General features: G+C 39.7%; 1 long non-coding RNA gene across 1 annotated transcript in view; it reads right to left on the bottom strand.

Annotated features, from left to right (window-relative positions):
• LOC147698912 (uncharacterized) overlaps window positions 1–17,742 on the bottom strand; it is a 776,736-nt gene that overhangs the window by 232,115 nt on the left and 526,879 nt on the right. The window lies entirely within an intron of this gene.

Below are 17,742 nucleotides of genomic sequence, written 5' to 3'. Positions count from 1 at the left end.
TTGCAAAACCATCAACTCATATTTATTTTTGGTGATCAAAAAAATGACATTTGGATACCAGAAAAGCCACAGTGTGTAGTGGGTCAGTTTCATAATGTCCAATGACAGCGATACCAATATTTCTTGAAAGATTCAACTCTATATTTTAAATCACTATGCCATCCTCTTCTCATCCAATATTACATTATTCAGTATTACAGTAACTCACAAAAATTTAAAATCATATAACAATGGAAAATAAGCCAGTTCATGACAGCTGACTGAACAAAATTTATTTTATATAGGTTACCAGTGTGATTTTCTATCACGAGTGGTCATGGGAGTAGCGAGGATTAGAGTGCTGCTTCTCAGGTAGATTTGCACATCAAGAGGCAGGAAAATCAACTCCACATGCTCTTGCGCACCATGCTTTGGCATTGTCACAGATATATCAGCGTTGAATGAGCTACCGGCGTTAAATCGCATTGCAACAGCGTAAAATGCATTATTTCCACAGGTTGGCAGAATTCCGCAGAAACTTGCAAAGTTGTTGTGTGACTCTTTGGAATTACACTAAGTGAAGATCCACAAGTTCCATCAACCCCTAAGTACTGAAACAATATACTGGACATTTTTTGGCTCCTGATGGTCAGTGCCGGCTGTTTGCATTTTCTGTAAATTAAATTAAAAGATTTTGACCCACAATTACATAATACAACAGTTAAACTGTACCCTCACCGCAAATAGTACCCACCACAAGATTTGCAAAGACCAAAACACCTTTTGCTGCTACCTGTAATATGTTTTGTTTTCAGGAACATGATGGCCTGTTATTACAAGCTAATTACTATTAATATTTTTTTTTATCCACAGATTTCCATGACGTGAAATGTAAACTCAATGAGGCTGTCCCTCTCTACCAGCTTTTATTAAATTCATTGGCTGGTGAAATAAATAATAAATCATATTGAGATCTATCCTGAATGTGTTTTTGTGTTCTTTTGTGTCAGACAGTGGGAATCACAAGATCAATCCATGATATCACTTCAGAGTTTCAGAAGATGCGTCAAACTACACCTTGTTTATTACCATGTATCTAATTATTTAATCATCTTTGATGCTTTTGTGTTTCATTCACATTCTTTTCTTTTAGGTTGGTGCCATCATGCATGCATCAGAATGCAACCAATATGCAGTGTATTTTGTACGCTATGCAAAGCACCACATTAACTCGAGATCAAATATACAAGGAAAGGGTTCAGAACTAATTTTAAAGGTGTGCCCAATGAAGAATCTAGTGAGAAAAAAATTCCAATGTCTAGTAGTAAAAGATAGTGTACATGTGTATGGCTCGTTTTCACAAAAGCTTGTGTGTAATAGCCAAAGCACTGACAAAAGCAGACAAATGTCAATGTCATGTAGACCCCATGCTTGCAAAACCATCAACTCATATTTATTTTTGGTGATCAAAAAAATGACATTTGGATACCAGAAAAGCCACAGTGTGTAGTGGGTCAGTTTCATAATGTCCAATGACAGCGATACCAATATTTCTTGAAAGATTCAACTCTATATTTTAAATCACTATGCCATCCTCTTCTCATCCAATATTACATTATTCAGTATTACAGTAACTCACAAAAATTTAAAATCATATAACAATGGAAAATAAGCCAGTTCATGACAGCTGACTGAACAAAATTTATTTTATATAGGTTACCATATCCAATTTGACATTTTAATCCCCCTTTATACCCTCCCTCATCATATGTAACACTCTGTAAAGAAAGACACACATTGCTCACTATTATATAGAGCACAGAAAACCACTAATGTCCAAAAATAAAGAACACATTACTTAACTTATGTAACACTATTTCTGGTGTATATCTATTTTGTAGTGATTTTTGTTGCAAGTTCCTTGAGCAACCATTTTGGTAGTAAAGAAAAAGATTTGTTTATGTATAAAAAGAAGAACAAAGGAGAGGATGAGGAAGAGAATATGAAAAATAGTAGAGAGAAGAAGGAAGATGAGGGAGAGATGGAGAAAGCAGGAGGAAGAAAAATTAAGATTGTGGTGAGTGCAAAGAGATGAAATGAGTTAAAGGTAACTAGCATAGAACAGTTGTAAATATTTGGAGTATGATACAATATGTATTATATGTTCACCAAATATAACATTCCACCAAGTAAATACAGATAATTTAGAGAAATATTAAAAGTAAGTGCAATAAAAAGATCTAACAATAGAGATATATTAGGTAAATTATCAATATGAGGTTAAAGAGAATCTAAGAAAACATTCTGCAATGCAAGCAGAACTGTACATTGAAAAGTATTTAAGCATTTAGACCAAATTAATATGCAGAAAGCTTTACCATGGCAACAATTACATAACAAATGAAAAAAAGAGACATTATGATTTGAAGGAGGCCAGCATAGAAGAGAATGTGTCAACCTTTGCAATATGTTCTGGGGTAATAGCAGTGTTTATATGTATATAAAAAAGACTAACCACATAATGTTAGCAGCACTAGAGGTTTTGAATGGTTTAATCCAAATTTTACCCCAAAATAATAGAGTGAACGATATAGCTAATTTGTCTTTCCATAAAAGTTACAAAGTACTTTTAGATCTAGTGCAATTTGGATATATTAAAGTTTATAAATGAGAGCAGCCTTGGGAATAGAGCCATGTAAAAGTTTGTCTAGCGATGCATTCAGTAGAGGTGGTAATGGCCAGGAGTCATGTGGTACAAAAAATAACTTTGTCATTCCAATGTTAAAATGTTTCCAATGTTCAAAATAAAATCATCTTTGCACATAGTTAGATATTTATTATCCCAAACCGAGGAACACAAGAAACACTGCTGGAATGTAAATTTATCAAAAAGTATTCTATTTAATAAAAATTGTGCAAAAGTACAATTTGACATATGAACAGTGTTGTTAAAAGCAAAGCAATTAAATAGAGAATCTTCAAAAGTAATCCAAATTGGTGAAGCCATAAGCCAGAGCACAACACTGTCAAATTAAAAGAGAGGAATGATACCGTTTAAAATATTGAAATCAAATACCACCTTCAAGTTTTGGTTGTATAGATACGTGTTTTTTTTATTATTCAGTAAAAATGCAGTCCAAAAAGAATCAAGTTGTTTAAAATAGTATTTAGGGATTTTAAAAGTTAGCATTGAAATAGTGTAGAGGATGTGTGGAACAATCATCGTTTTAACAGTATCGAACCTTCCCCACCTTTGATATAAACAATAGAGATCAAACTGAGAGTAAGGTGTGTATTTTGTATTTTAACATAGTAACATTTTTACTTAGGGGCTTATCACTTGTCTGGTACTCGGAGCAGGGCCTCCAGAATTGTGAAGGCATGGTGGTAGCGGTCCAGCCACTGCCACACCGCCTGTCCGTCTCCCAATTATGACTTCAGCAGTCTGACAGCCATTGCATCGCTGCAACTGCCGTGGAACTACGGTCCCACATCTGTCTGAGGGTCACAATATGCTTGGTGGTGCCCTGAGGTACTGCCAATCATATTATGACTTTCCTCATTGCCAGTAGTGTCCCAAAGATATCCTCCATGTTACTGCTGGCAGTCAGGAAAGAAAGGGGGCCCTATGGAGCCCCCTCTTGCCCCTGTGCATTAGGGTGTATGTGGGGGGCATGGTGTGTGCCCCCCTGTCTGTATGCACCCCCAGTTCCAGGACAGCATGGACTTTACAGTCTATGACATACCGGAACGCACTGTGTCTGGCCCACGGCACAGCCTTTCTAAAGCTTTCCAAAAATTAAGAGTTAAAATCTATGTTTTATCAAAATAAAATGTATAACCTTGTGATACTGGAATATAGAGAAACCTCTTATTAAAATTGATCCAGAGAGATAAGCAGATTGGACATATATTAGGGTATCATCAAATATGCAGATAATTGAACTACTGGAGCACCGTGTTTAAAACTTGATATGTTTGTCTTACAATGAATTCACTCCAGGAAAGGCTCCAAACATGGAACAAATAACAAAGAAGAGAGGGGGAATCCTTCCATTGTTCCTCTATGTAAGTAAATGTAAGAAGTAAAGCGACCATTCTGGAAAATACTAGCTCAGAGGTTAGAATATAGCAATTTAATGAAAGAAATGAATTTAAGGCCAAAGTCAAACCAATGAACGATGGTAAACATAAATTGCTAATTAATACATTTAAAACCTTTGTGTACATATAGTGAGAGGGCTGCCAAGGGGGAGTTAACTTGTCAAGCTAAGCTGACAATACTAGAGAACATTCTAACATTGTCAGCAGCAAGTCTGGGCCTTAATAATACCAGATTTTACTGGAAGAGGAATAACAGACTCTAAACATAAAGATAAGATTTTGGCAAAGATCCTGCAATCTTAATTGAAAATTGATATAGGCCTATAATGCATATACAATCACGTTTCTTTATCTGGCTTAGAGATTAAGGTTACATAGGCTTCCATAAAAGAGGCACTAGCTTTGAATCAGAAATAAAAAGTTAAAAAGTTCTGATAATTTGGAAGCACGAAAAGGATACATGAATGAGAAGATTTGAATAGAGAAACCATCCGGAGCAGGTGCTTTTGCCCTCTTCAAAGACTTAATTGCATCTGAAACCTCCTGGAGTATAATATTAACTCCTAGCCTAGCAAATGATCTATAGGAGAGGGTGGTTAAGGGATAACATCAAAATAATTCTGAACTTTGAATGCTGAGGTGGTATTGTCGGTATAAACAAGCAAGGCTCGGGTCCTGTCACTACCTGGCCTGGACCACTACAATATCATCAAACAAGCACAGTGACAAGGTAGGCTGTTGCAATTAAATTGGATAGAACCTTAGACAATCATTTCTAAAGTCTACATGCTTTATTCCACTTTAGCTTAAGAATTTTTGACCAAAATTGGCCAAGCCATTTCATGTGATGAGATGGGCAACAAATCATTTGGATACAAATTAAATAAAATTTACATACAAAATACACATGATTACTTTGAAAAACCACACTTGTGATTAGACACCATTTAAACAAATCACAAATTCAAAATATAACCCAAAAAACTGTTCCAAACAACATAAATGACTAGTCAATTCAAACCAATTCCCTCGAGACACGCCCTGTGTTGGCTCACCCTTTCTCTAAAGCCAACACGTTTTGAACCCCAAGTGGCTAGGGTGTTCTCCTCAGGACTGGGATTGGATCATGAAAACTAAAAACACAAAAAAATTATAAGAATGTGATGTAAATAAAGCTGAGCTACCCTGTTGTCAGGCTACCCTAGACAAGTTTTAGGCATCAGATAAAGTGTGTACCTGATTGTAGCCGTTGGATTGGTCAAAGGTTGAATATAGCTGTGATGGGGTTCTTACTAATGTGTTGGTGAAGCTGCAACATTAGAGAAAGAAAGAATTAACTCCCATGAGGTTTTTGTGTGGCAGAAAGCTGCCTGCTTCATTGCAGGAAATAAGTAATAAATCATACCTTGAAGGCCCCAATCTGCACTCCCATAGAAAACATCAGGGGACATTGCGTCTAGTTTGAAGAACGATGCGATGTACTTGTGCAATCTGCAAAAAACCCAGAGTCTTCTAATTTAGCCCTCTCCCTGTCACAACCCTGACTGCGTAGCTGCTCCAAGTGCCAAAACCAGCAGGGAGAGGCAGTTACCCCCACGGTTAAAACGCAAAGTAATACAAAGCTGCACTTCCCTTCTTACAATGTGCCACTTCCAAAACTGCGAACGTAACAGTTAAAATTCTTCAGTGCGATTACGTTTCCATGAAAGATGAGGCCCATAGTTCAAAGTGCCACGGAGAGACGTGAGCGACCAGCAGCAAGGAGGCAGAGTTTTCAACTGCTTCATAAGTCCAAGAAGGATTCTCTGTTCATTCTATGCCCTGGTGCATTATGGAACACGTAGTTTAACACCTTCGCTGCTAGGCCTCCCTCCCCCCCCCACCCCCCACCTCCAGTGCTAAGCCTTTTGTTGGCTATTTGGGGTAGTACACGCTTGGGCCCCTGTAACTTTTTGACGACATATGGTATCCACGCCAAATTTGCGTCCTTTTTTACCAACATCATGGAGATTCTAAAGGTACCCAGGGTTGTGGATTCCTTGTGGAGTGGACTCACAAATTAGCCAAAATTCAGGTAAATTCTTTTTTGTTTGAGAAATTGGAAAAAAGGGCTACAGATGAAAGCGGCTGGTTCTTTCCCTGCAAATGGTATCAAAAAAGGGAGTATGGTGCTGAAATCACATTCTTCCCATCTTTTGTGGACATGCAGACTTTTGTCAGAAAACCAACATTTTTACACAGTTCTGGCATTTTTCTGGGACATAGCCTATTTTTGCTATTTTTTGTGCTTTCAATCTCTTTCCAGTTAATGGTATAAATGGGTATAAAAGCATAAATGGATCCTTGAAAGCTATACACTTTAGAAAAGTAGACAATATTCTGAATTCAGCAAGGGGTCATTTTTGTAGATCCTTCAAGGTTTCTTTATAGAAACTAACCGTTGAATATAGGAAAAATTGAAAATTAGTTGAAAAAACAGCCATTTGTGTCAACGTTTTCACCTAATTAACACAGTTGTTTGAAAGCAATGTACTGTTACATCCAGTGGACCTTTTTTATTTGTGGGGATATATAGGACTTGTAGGTTCACAAGAATCCGATGAACCCAGAGCCAATAACTTAGCAGCTTCTTGCAATGGTTTTTTTATTATGTAGCGGGTACATAGCAATTAATTTTGGAAAATATATACATGGAAAAATTGGTATGAAAGACACCTATGTCAGTCAGTCAGTCAAACAAGCTTTATTCAACATAGTCATAAAAGCATTACATATATAAATTTATATAAAAATTGAATTAAAATGTATACAAGGTTTAAAACAAGTAATTAATTATAGTAAAAATGACCAGTTTAACATACATCAAGTATTCATGTATAAATTGCATTTTTAAAGACCAACCCCTTTACATTTTTTGCTTCTAATAATCCAGGCCCATCCTAAAAATTTGGCCACAGCTATATATATTACAGGGCTTGGGTTTGTACAGATAATTCTAGTAGCCACAATTCCACTCTGAGTGCCTAATAGTTTAGCCATGGGTCGCAGCCAGACTCTGCGCGGGGCAGAGTAGGCCGGGCACACAATGAGTAAGTGGCTAACTGTTTCTTTAAGATCTGGGCAAAATGGACAAGAGCTACTTCCACTGTTTGACCATCTGGATGTGAAAGATCTGATAGGTATACTACCAATTCTCATTTGAAAGTAAAGTTTTCTGTCCAGTGGCTTCGTTATGTCGTCCCAGAATGTCTCAAAGCGAGTTTCATCCTTGAACTCCATAAACACCCCTGTTAGTGAAAGTGGGGGAACGGTCTTAAAAAGCTTCAAAGATATCATCTTCCAGTACAAGCCCTTGATTACCTTTTTTGATGGAAATACAGCATTGGTTGGATCTTCCCATGTCTCCGCTAGACCCAGCTCTCTGAGAACCGCTCTAATTCCAGAGAGCCATTTTATCTGGTGAAAGACATCACTTTTAATAATGTCCAGGAGTCCCATGGCAAATATTTTCAGCTCCGGCGTTACCCATATTAGTCGCCAGTACAATACAGGACGGAGATTTGCAATCATCTCAATTGAATTTATGCCTAGGTCCTGTAAAACCGGGCCCATGGGGGTGCTGTGTGGGAGCATAATAAGATTTCGTGGGAACCTATTTTCGGAGGCCATTAACTTACTTAGGTTCCACACCAGCTCCTCTCCAATCACTTGGTCATTATGGGCCAGATTCACAGAATGAACTTAAGACTCAATCCTAAACTTACCACTATTTTGGTATTCACAGAATGCACTTACTACTTTTGGCATTCACAGAATGAACTTACTACTTTTGGTATTTACAGAAGTTAGGATTTTGTCTTAAGTTTGTCTTAAGACAAACTTAAGACAGACTTAAGTTAGGATTTTGTCTTAAGTCTGTCTTAAGTTTGTCTTAAAACAAACTTAAGACAAAATCCTAAATTCATTCTGTGAATGCCAAAAGTAGTAAGTGCATTCTGTGAATACCAAAATAGTAGTAAGTTTAGGATTGAGTCTCAAGTTCATTCTGTGAATCGGGCCCTATATCTTTACCTTTGAACGAGAAGAGCACTCTGCTGCTTTTTGACAAGGTTCCTGCTCTACAAGTACCATAGACACATACATTGATCATGACTGATCATTTCATAAAGTTTGAGAGAGTGAACCGTATAGTTTGTGTTGCCTCATTACCTCTACTCCTGCTATTCACATCCCCATTCAAACCCCAGTGCAGTGTGTTGAATTTCACAACACTTGAGGGCATGCATCTGCTGTGCACCTACAACTGCCTTTTTCGAATTTCACAATTTAATATTTTAACCCAAAGTTTCACAACTCTAATTGCCATCAATAATTGCACAATTTAAACTACTTTTAAGAATAAAGAACTAGGGGCCATATTATCAAGAAATGGCGAAACATTATCGCCGCTTTTATCAGAAGGAAACTGCCACTAAAGCGGCGATAATGGCTTGATAATACGCCTTTGTGAATTCCCATAGAAGCCCAGGTTCTGGTGTTAACATGGGCTTCCATTAGAATTCACAAAGACATATTATCAAGCCCATTATCGCTGCTTTAGTGGCAGTTTCCTGCCAATAAAAGCGGCAATAATGTATCGCCCTTTCTTGATAATATGGCCCTGAGAGTTCTTCTAAAAGGTCATACAGTCAATGTTACAATAAAGTCATGATATAGATTTCATTTTTGGAACATGACAGACCTATTAGCGTAAATCTTTTATTAGAGTGTTCAAATGTTTTTGTATTTCCAAGAACATCCCCTGAACTTAGTTTTATTTTGCAGACTCTTTCAAAGACATATTAAATCACAGACCCACCAGATGTGACCTACCTTAGAATAAACACCTTTCGACTCTTAGCTAACAAGAATGGAACCATGAGCCATGATGACAAAATGAACGAATACATTATGTGAAAATTAAACCAAAATACTATTCTGTGTTACTCCCTAATCACCATTATGTTCACTTTTCTCCCCAGTAATAATGGGTCAGCCTACATTTGCTCTGATGAACCTTATTTTCAGTGTTGGCTGATCTACACATTGAGGATCAGTCTGTTTGGCAGATTCTGGATGTGGATTGCTCTTCAAGACTTTAATGCAACTTTTATATCCTCAAATCTGTTTGTTTAATGGTTTGATATTTTTGCATAAGTGTATTCTCTGTCACGTAAGCCACACACTATGGCAGTAAAACTAGTCAGCTGTTGTATGGTACATTGCCAAACAGGACGATGGTTGCCAATGGACCCCATCGGCACTCATTTTGGCAGGTTATTTATGCTGTGTAAACTGTGCAAGACAGTTGCAGCCCTCCTTTAACAACACTAATTGGCTGTCTGGCTTTTCTGCTAGAGAGAGAGTGAGAAAGAATATTGAGATTATGTGACTGTGAATGTGGTGAGTAAGGGCTCTATGTGGGGAGGGTGCTCAGAAAAACCAACTTGAAAATGGGCCCCAGATAGGACCTATCTTTCTTATCCTCAACTTTACAAGCAAACACATTGATTTATTTCTCAACAATGGGTGCATCAATCCTTCAGGCAGTCCAAGTCAATGATGCATTCACTGTTATTTCACACATTTTACTTCACGTTAAACTGTGCACAGGTCCCTATTTCTAAGAGTGTTTTCTTTATCCAAGTGCTGTATTTCAACATTTTTGCTCTTCATGAATTATGTTAGAAGCCCATTCTGCAAACTGAGTTGCCTCTGGGAGTCGGTGATTTCAGGAAGTGGATGGGTGTCCACGACAGCACGACTGAGAGTTGAGGATAAATGCAGTGTGAGGTTCTGAGAGTGCCAGTATTTGGGCTATACATTTTAGGTCTCTTCAAGATAATTTGTTTACTGTTAGTAGGCTTGGAGCCTTCCCTTTACTTACCATTGGTGGGCTTCAAAGCCACTCTCAATTGCTTGCTTTCTGCAGGACACTTCTGTGGTCCGCACTTCCCCCTTCTTGTGATGTGACCATCCCCTAGAGCATGGCCCAAGCACTTGTGTCCTTGCACTGCTCACACTTTTGGGACTCATTTTTTCTTTTTGTTGAGCCACTCTACAGAGTGTATCTTTCTTAGCTGACTTTTCCATTTACTTCTTGTTTTAGGCTTTCCAGCTTGAATGTGTCTCTCCCGTAAGTACTCGCTATCTCTAAACAGGCTTTTAAATCTCGTTCTTATCTTGTCTCATTTGCTGTACATTCAAATACAGAGGTCAAATAAGACAGAGGTCAAATGTCAGGCTTGGTATTCTGAGGGAACTTTGTGTTTACTTTTCGTTTGCTGACTTCAAAGCAAAAGAATGTATGCGACAATCTTTCTATTGAGTTCGTATGCGAGAGGATAGGCTGTATAATGGTATATTTTTTAGGCACACAATAAACATGAACTGTCTGATATTTCGGAATACATCAGAATGAGAACAGTAGAAATTAAGTACTTTTTTGTAATTCTGCAGAGTGGTGGAAATAAATGTTTTAATGCATTATCATTTGTGTGCATCAAAACCAAATGTCTATGCAAATGTAATGCCTGTTTTCGATTTTCATTTGGAAATGTGTTGTCTGTAATGGAAGTGCACTACCACACCATGCATCTTTCAAGCTATGTAACTCTACTTTACACTACTCTCTACCAAAATCTACACTTCTTCACTCTACAACACTCTGCTCCACTCTATGCCCTTCCACTCTATGCCATGCCATGCCACTCCACTCCAGTCCACGACACTTCACTGTAAGACACTCTACGACATGGCTTGTTACTTCACTCTACACCCCTCCTTTCTACGCCCCTCCTCTCTACACCCCTCCACTCCATTCTATCCCACTCTACTACAATGTACCCCAACCCAATCTATCCCACTCCACTTCACTACAGTCTACCCCACTCCACTGCAATCTACCATTGGAATCTACCATACTCTCACCCCCCATCTACTACAATCCATGTAAATGTAAATGTAAATGTATTGGCATTTATATAGCGCACTACTTACCCGTAGGGTCCCAAGGCGCTTCGACCACTGCGAAACCCTTCCTGGCTTCCCTGAGAGATGGTCCCTTAATGGGTATCTCCAAGGTGAGACCAGGCATCCCCGGCGGTCTGGTGGGGCCGTTAGTGAAGATGAGGCAAGCTAGTGCCCAGAGTTGCCGAGTGTGATCGCTGATCAGAGTGGGCACCGAGGCGAGAGAATTATCGAGTCCGCTGACCCTGGTCCAGAAACCTGCCGCGCCGGGAATCGAACCCTGGTCCCGGGCCGTCCTCTGCTCTCGGGTCTGCCGCCTCTAACCAGTGAGCCACACTACTTCACTATCCATCCAATCTACTCCACTCCACTGTACCACACTTCACCCTTATCGACCCCACCCCACTCTTTTCCACTTCAGGCTACCCAACTCTTCTCCACTGCAATCTACCCCACTCTTCTCCAATCCAATCTACCCCACTCCACTCTATTCCAATCTACCCAACTCTGTGCTACTCCAATCTACCCTATTCTACTCCACTCCACTCCAATCTACCTTATTCCACTCTACCCCCAATCTCTTCCATTTCACTCCACTCTACCCTACTCCACTCCACCCAATCTACCCAACGGTACTGCACTCTAATCTAGCTCATGCCACACTATTCCACTCTCCCAATATACCATGATCCATTCTACTCCAGTCTGCCCCAATCCACTTCAGCTTATACCACTTCAATCTACCACATTCCACTCCAATCTAACCCACTCCTCCCCTATTTCTACACTCCAATCTAGCCCAATCTACTCCACTACAATATACTTCACTTCAATCTACTGCACTTCACACCCCTCTACACCAATCCACTCCACTCGAACCTACCCTTCTCCTCTCCACTTAAACTCCGTATTCCAATCTACCCCAGTCTACCCCACTCCACTCCATTCTACCCTACTAATACACACAATCTACCCCACTCCAAGTATGTGGCTCCACTTCAATCTACCCCACTCCGACCTACCCCACTCCATTCCAATCTACCCAACTTTAATCCACCCAATATACCCCACTCCAAATACCCCATTCCACTCTACTCTGCCGCACTCCACCCCGCCCCACTCCACTACACTCCACTACACTCCTAACAAACCCAATCCACCTGACTCTACTCTTTCCAATCTACTACATTACAATGTATCCCAACATACCTTGATCCACTCTACCCCAATCTACCAAACTCCTATCTAACCCATTCCAACCAAACTACTCTTATCTAACCCAATCCACCCACATTTTCCCCACTCCACTCCAATCTACCCACCCCATTCCACTCCAAACTACCCCACTCTACTACAATCTACCTCACTCCATTACAATCTATCTGACCACACACCAATCTACCCCACTCCACTACAATCTACCTCTTACTTCTCCATCCAATCTACCCCACTCTTCACCACTACAGTCTACCCTAATCAACCCCGCGTCATTCAACCTCACGGTACCCCAATGTACCCACTACAATCTACTCCACTCCACACTATCCTAATCTACCCCACTTTACTATAAACCAGTCTACCCCACTCCATGCTACAATGCTACCTCAATCTACCAATGCTACTCTGAAACCAACCTATCCCGCCCCACGCTACCCCAGTCTACCCCACTCCATGCTACTCAAATCCTTTCCATTCCACTCTATCTCCAATCTATACTATCTGATTAAACTGGAAAAACAAAATGCTTAACACTCCTTTAAGAATCATATAGGTTAATTGGTAGAACAGACAAAATGAGTTCACGTGTCAACGTTTCAGCCTATTGCATAAATGATCTATAAGACCATCTTCAGGACATTGCAATTCCTATGAAGAATGCTGACCCTTCAGCGAAAGAAATATTTACAAATGCTACCTATTATTAGATGGACCTTGTCAAAAAATAGAAAATATACCCAAATATTTGTGAAAAAGTGAAATTACATTTAATAATGTTTGTGAAAAGAAAATAAAGACCATTTGTGCCACAGAGTGGCCCAGAATTGGAAAGAAGGCGATATACATCACCAACTTTCATGGGATAGGTCCTTCCTTCACCTTTCTGTTAGTTGGTTTAATAGTGAAATATTACTGGTAATATTTCCATCACTAGCATTATTATTGGTAGCTGAATCAATACAACCTATAATGATCCAAAATGTGTGTTTAGATTGTAGTCTAGAAAAATTCTGGTTTATTACTACTATAATTTGAAGGTCAAAAAATCAGAGGTATAGTCTTGGTTCTCATAGCCGATCCAAAGTTGGTTTATATGGCTCGATGTAAGTGAATCAATATGTGTAAGCTAAAAAAACATTCATTAAATATATATGGAAAAAGTAAACGTCTTACTCAAATTGTCCCAAGCATATTCTCGCCAGCATGTTGTGAAACTAATTTCTATTTCAAGTGGTATTTAATTAATTCTAAAATGGGAAGTCTTACGTCAGGTAAGAACTGCCCTGAGCACTCTTAATGCACAACAAGTGCGTAGCTGTGGATTAACTTGAAGTAAATCACTTGATAATTAGAATTTCAAGAATGTTTATTCATCCAAGTGTTTTTGAAAAGGTCCAAAAGACAGTGTTCATAAGTACATATTTCTTCATGTGATTATACTTTTGGTCAAAAATCCTTAATGATTCATAACAAATTCTCAATTTAGGATGACATGAAAACCCCAATGCATTTCGTGCTAGGATAGCACTTCTTCAGGGGGATATATTTCTGAAAAGAAAAAATGAACCATATTTTAGGTGTTTGCTGAACAGGAACTTCTATACACACTCAAAATTTATCTAGGCAAATATAAGCAAGGATGGAAGCGGAAAAGCAACAAAATGATGCCCCAGAATCAAATTAACAATGTTAAAGGGAAACTGTTCAAACGAAGTTTGAAAAAATAGTGCATTGGGAAATACATTCGATCGTGCATCAGGGAAAATTGAAATAAACCAAGGGAACCATGAAGGAATCAGAAAAAGTGGAAAGAACTGTGCGGTGGATGCTAGAAAGAAACCAAGGCAAGAATGTGTGTCGCAGGCAGTGAAATCCGATGTAGAACACGGAAAAGTAACAGTGCCGAAGAAAAAAGCAAACCCCAAGTAGTAGTCACCACGGTAAAAAGAGTGTCTGGAAAAGTTGAACGTATCTATACATACACACGAAGTGTGACCGTCTCATAAGAAAGACGGAAGAACCGCCAACTAAATCACGAGAAAACTGGAGTGAAAGAAAACTTACACGTCACCAAGAACGGGCATGTACAGCAAAGGTGGATCCGAGTCAGAACCCGGAAGACGCCGAGTATGCGCACCAGCTGCCATAGATGAAGACAGCGGAAATAAAAGTAGGACTTTCAGTTACGGAGAGTAGAAGAGAATCGCGAAGTGCGAAGTAGGACTGTGGATGGTGGAAAGTATAATACAGAAACGAGACGGACAGATATACAAAAGACTGAAGGACCAAGCAAAACATACTCTGAGATACGTGAATGAAAAGTGAAATAAAGTGAACAAACTGAAAAATGTGTCAATATTAACGAGAATGTAAACACAGTCTTAGGTCAAGGCAAAATCAGTGTATGAAAAAATAAAGAGAAGTGGAAATTAGTAGGCAATTAGATGGAATAAGGGACAACGAGAGTATAAGAAACTGGCAAATATATATGAAAAAAACAGTGGTCAACACAAAAAGTGCATCAAAATTCTATCATATACACAGCTATGAGATAGATCATATATCAAATGACAACAATATATAGTAATCAAAGATGACAGCTCAGTTCTATTCTGTCGTTCAGCCCCTTGGGTTGGCGGGCTTGTAAGTAGTAAATCCAATGTAGTTCCCGTTGTAACAAACGTTTATTGTTGTCTCTGTAGGGAACTTTGGTGACCATCTCCAAGATTAAATATCAAATTTGGGCGGCGTGGCTTGAGCGCCGCACAAGATGGCGGCTTGACTGCGGAGCTCCGGACATCGAGCGCCGATACCAGCGGCTTTCTCATCTTTTACTGCACCTTTCTGGACGCCGACTTCATTTTCTTGCGTCGGAGCATGAGGTGAGCAGATTGACACCGCCTGCATCCCTCTACTCCGTCTAAATGCATTTTTCTTCGTGACTGACGCGGCGCGCTTTCCAGCGGCCGCCATTTTCTTTCAACTTTGCCGCGTCTCCGGTCTCTGTCAGCGGAGAACCTGCGCCACGGTGCGGTGCTTTCCTTGTGAAACGTAATTAATGCAGCAAAGATGATATACGCAATGTTGATGTTCCTTATTAGCTGATTCCTCCTGTTGGCGTTTTTCAGCCTTTGGTGCCCCGCTTTCTTCACGCTGAATGCTGTTTTCAAGCTGAGTTCATCATTTGGGCGCCGCTCTTCAATGGAATTTACCGAACAAGATACCATTTGTTTCTGGCTACCCTCAACAATGTCTATCAGTTCCTCCACATGATGCAGACGGTTTCCCTTCTCATGCTCATCATATGCAGTGTAACTACAGTCTTTTTGCGTGCACCTTTATTTTATTGATGGCTTTTGTGTGACGCATTTTTCTTTCATCTGCGTAACACGGTCCTGACATCAATGTGTTGAGCTCTACCTTCCACAACACTGCTATTTTATCATTTTGAGGGGTGCCTTCTTCACAGAACTTCTATCTTCTGAGTCTACAGGAACATTATTATTTATCTCCCATACCATATATGGGGAAACTGCGCACTCTCAAGCTCACGGCTTCCAACACCAAACTGCCTCTTTCCTCTGACTCTGACTCGACGACGCAGGCCATGGAGGACACCATTCCTTCTAAAGCGGATGTCACTCGTGGGGCAATTCCTAAGGCTACTGTCACCAGTAAACTTCTACAACCTGGCTCCACGAAACGTCACAAGAAAGATCCTCCATCTCCAGGTTCTGAGTCATCATCCGCATCCATGGATCTTATTCTTGAAGAACTCCGAGCACTTAAACCCTTCATGGCTGAAACTACTAAAACACTGCAATTTCTTCATGACAAATGGTCCACTCTCGAATCCAGAGTCCTGTTAGTGGAACAATCAACGGAGGCTCTACAAACTTCCTGCTCTAGAATTTCCACATTGGAGAAGGATGTCTCTCTCTTAAGACGACAGACAGAAGAGTTGGAAAATAGAAATCGTCGCAATAACCTACGCCTTTATAATCTTCCAGAGCTCACAGAAGGGTCCAATCCAACCTCCTTCTTCCAAACCTTTTTACCAAAAATTTTGGATCTTCCATCTTCTGTCACACTTAACATTCAACGTGCTCATAGACTGGGTCCGAAAGTTTCCTCCAAACCCCGCGGAGTCATCATGCTCTTCCTACAATATACCGATTTACTTCAGGTACTTTCGGCAGCCAAAGCAAAGAAACAGATTATATGGGAAGGTCACCGTCTGTATCTATCTCAAGATGTAGCCAAAGTGACAGCTGACCGCAGGAAACAATTTCTTGATCTACGACCACGATTGCGAGACCTTGGTGCCAGATTCGGTCTCCTTCATCCTTGCCTCTTCAAGGTTACGTATAAAGAAAAGACAACGACTTTTGAAGATCCACGAGTCCTTGAAGAATTCCTCCGTCACCATGAAACCATCAACATGGACACTGCAAGACCAGTTTAATAATTTATGTTTATGTGTTTTCCTGATTGACTAAATATTTATCCTTTTGTTTCCCTACTGTGCCTAGTATCACCTTCCCTTATCCTATTGTATACACATATCTCTTGTTTACTTCGTTTTAATGTTGCGTAGTTCCTACATTTGGCGTTCTTATGTACTCCTAACTTCTCTTCTCCATTTTTGTCTCATCACAGATTCTCTCCTTCTGTTCCCCGTCCCGGTGTAGTTTCTGCTCCCTTCAATTGATCCTAAGCTGGTTCCTCCGGTGTTCGATGACGTGAGTTTCTGTTGTTGATGTCGTCCTCTTCTGGCGTCGTCACCCCCCAGTTCTCATTTGTATTTGTTGTTATGTCTCTTCTCTTGCCTTGTTCTCTCTTATCTTCTTTTATACTCTTTTCTTTCTCTCTTATTTTTCTTATTCTCACCTTTTCTCTCTATCTCTCTCATACATCTGTTCTTGCAATCTTACTACTTCTCTCAACATCTCTCAACTACTTTTCTATTCTACTTTATCTTTTCTCTTATATCATTCTCATGCTAATGTACATTCCGAGTAGTCACCTGGAATGTTAAGGGGTTAAATAACCCCATTAAACGTCAACGAGTTTTAACGCATTTAACCAGACTTAAGGCAGATGTAGCCCTCCTTCAAGAATCCCACCTTACAGATTCAGAGGCTACTAAACTTAAACGATGTTGGGTGGGTCATGTTCTCTATTCACCTGCTGTAGGTAAGAAAAATGGTACAGTTATACTCTGTCATAAAAAGTTAAATGTTTCAATTGTATCTCAAGAGTGCGACGATGATGGTCGTTGGGTAATTGTTAATCTTCTTATAGATAAAATACCTCTAGTTATTTTCAATGTTTATGCCCCAACTGGTGTTGATAAACTGTTCTGGCCTGCTATTTCGAACAAACTTGTTACCCTCAATGACCAATACGTTATTCTTGGCGGTGACTGTAACC

This window comes from Lissotriton vulgaris, chromosome 8 (genome assembly GCF_964263255.1).
Source record: "Lissotriton vulgaris chromosome 8, aLisVul1.2, whole genome shotgun sequence".
Classification (NCBI taxonomy): Eukaryota; Metazoa; Chordata; class Amphibia; order Caudata; family Salamandridae; genus Lissotriton; species Lissotriton vulgaris.
This window is presented reverse-complemented; position numbering and strand designations above follow the sequence as displayed.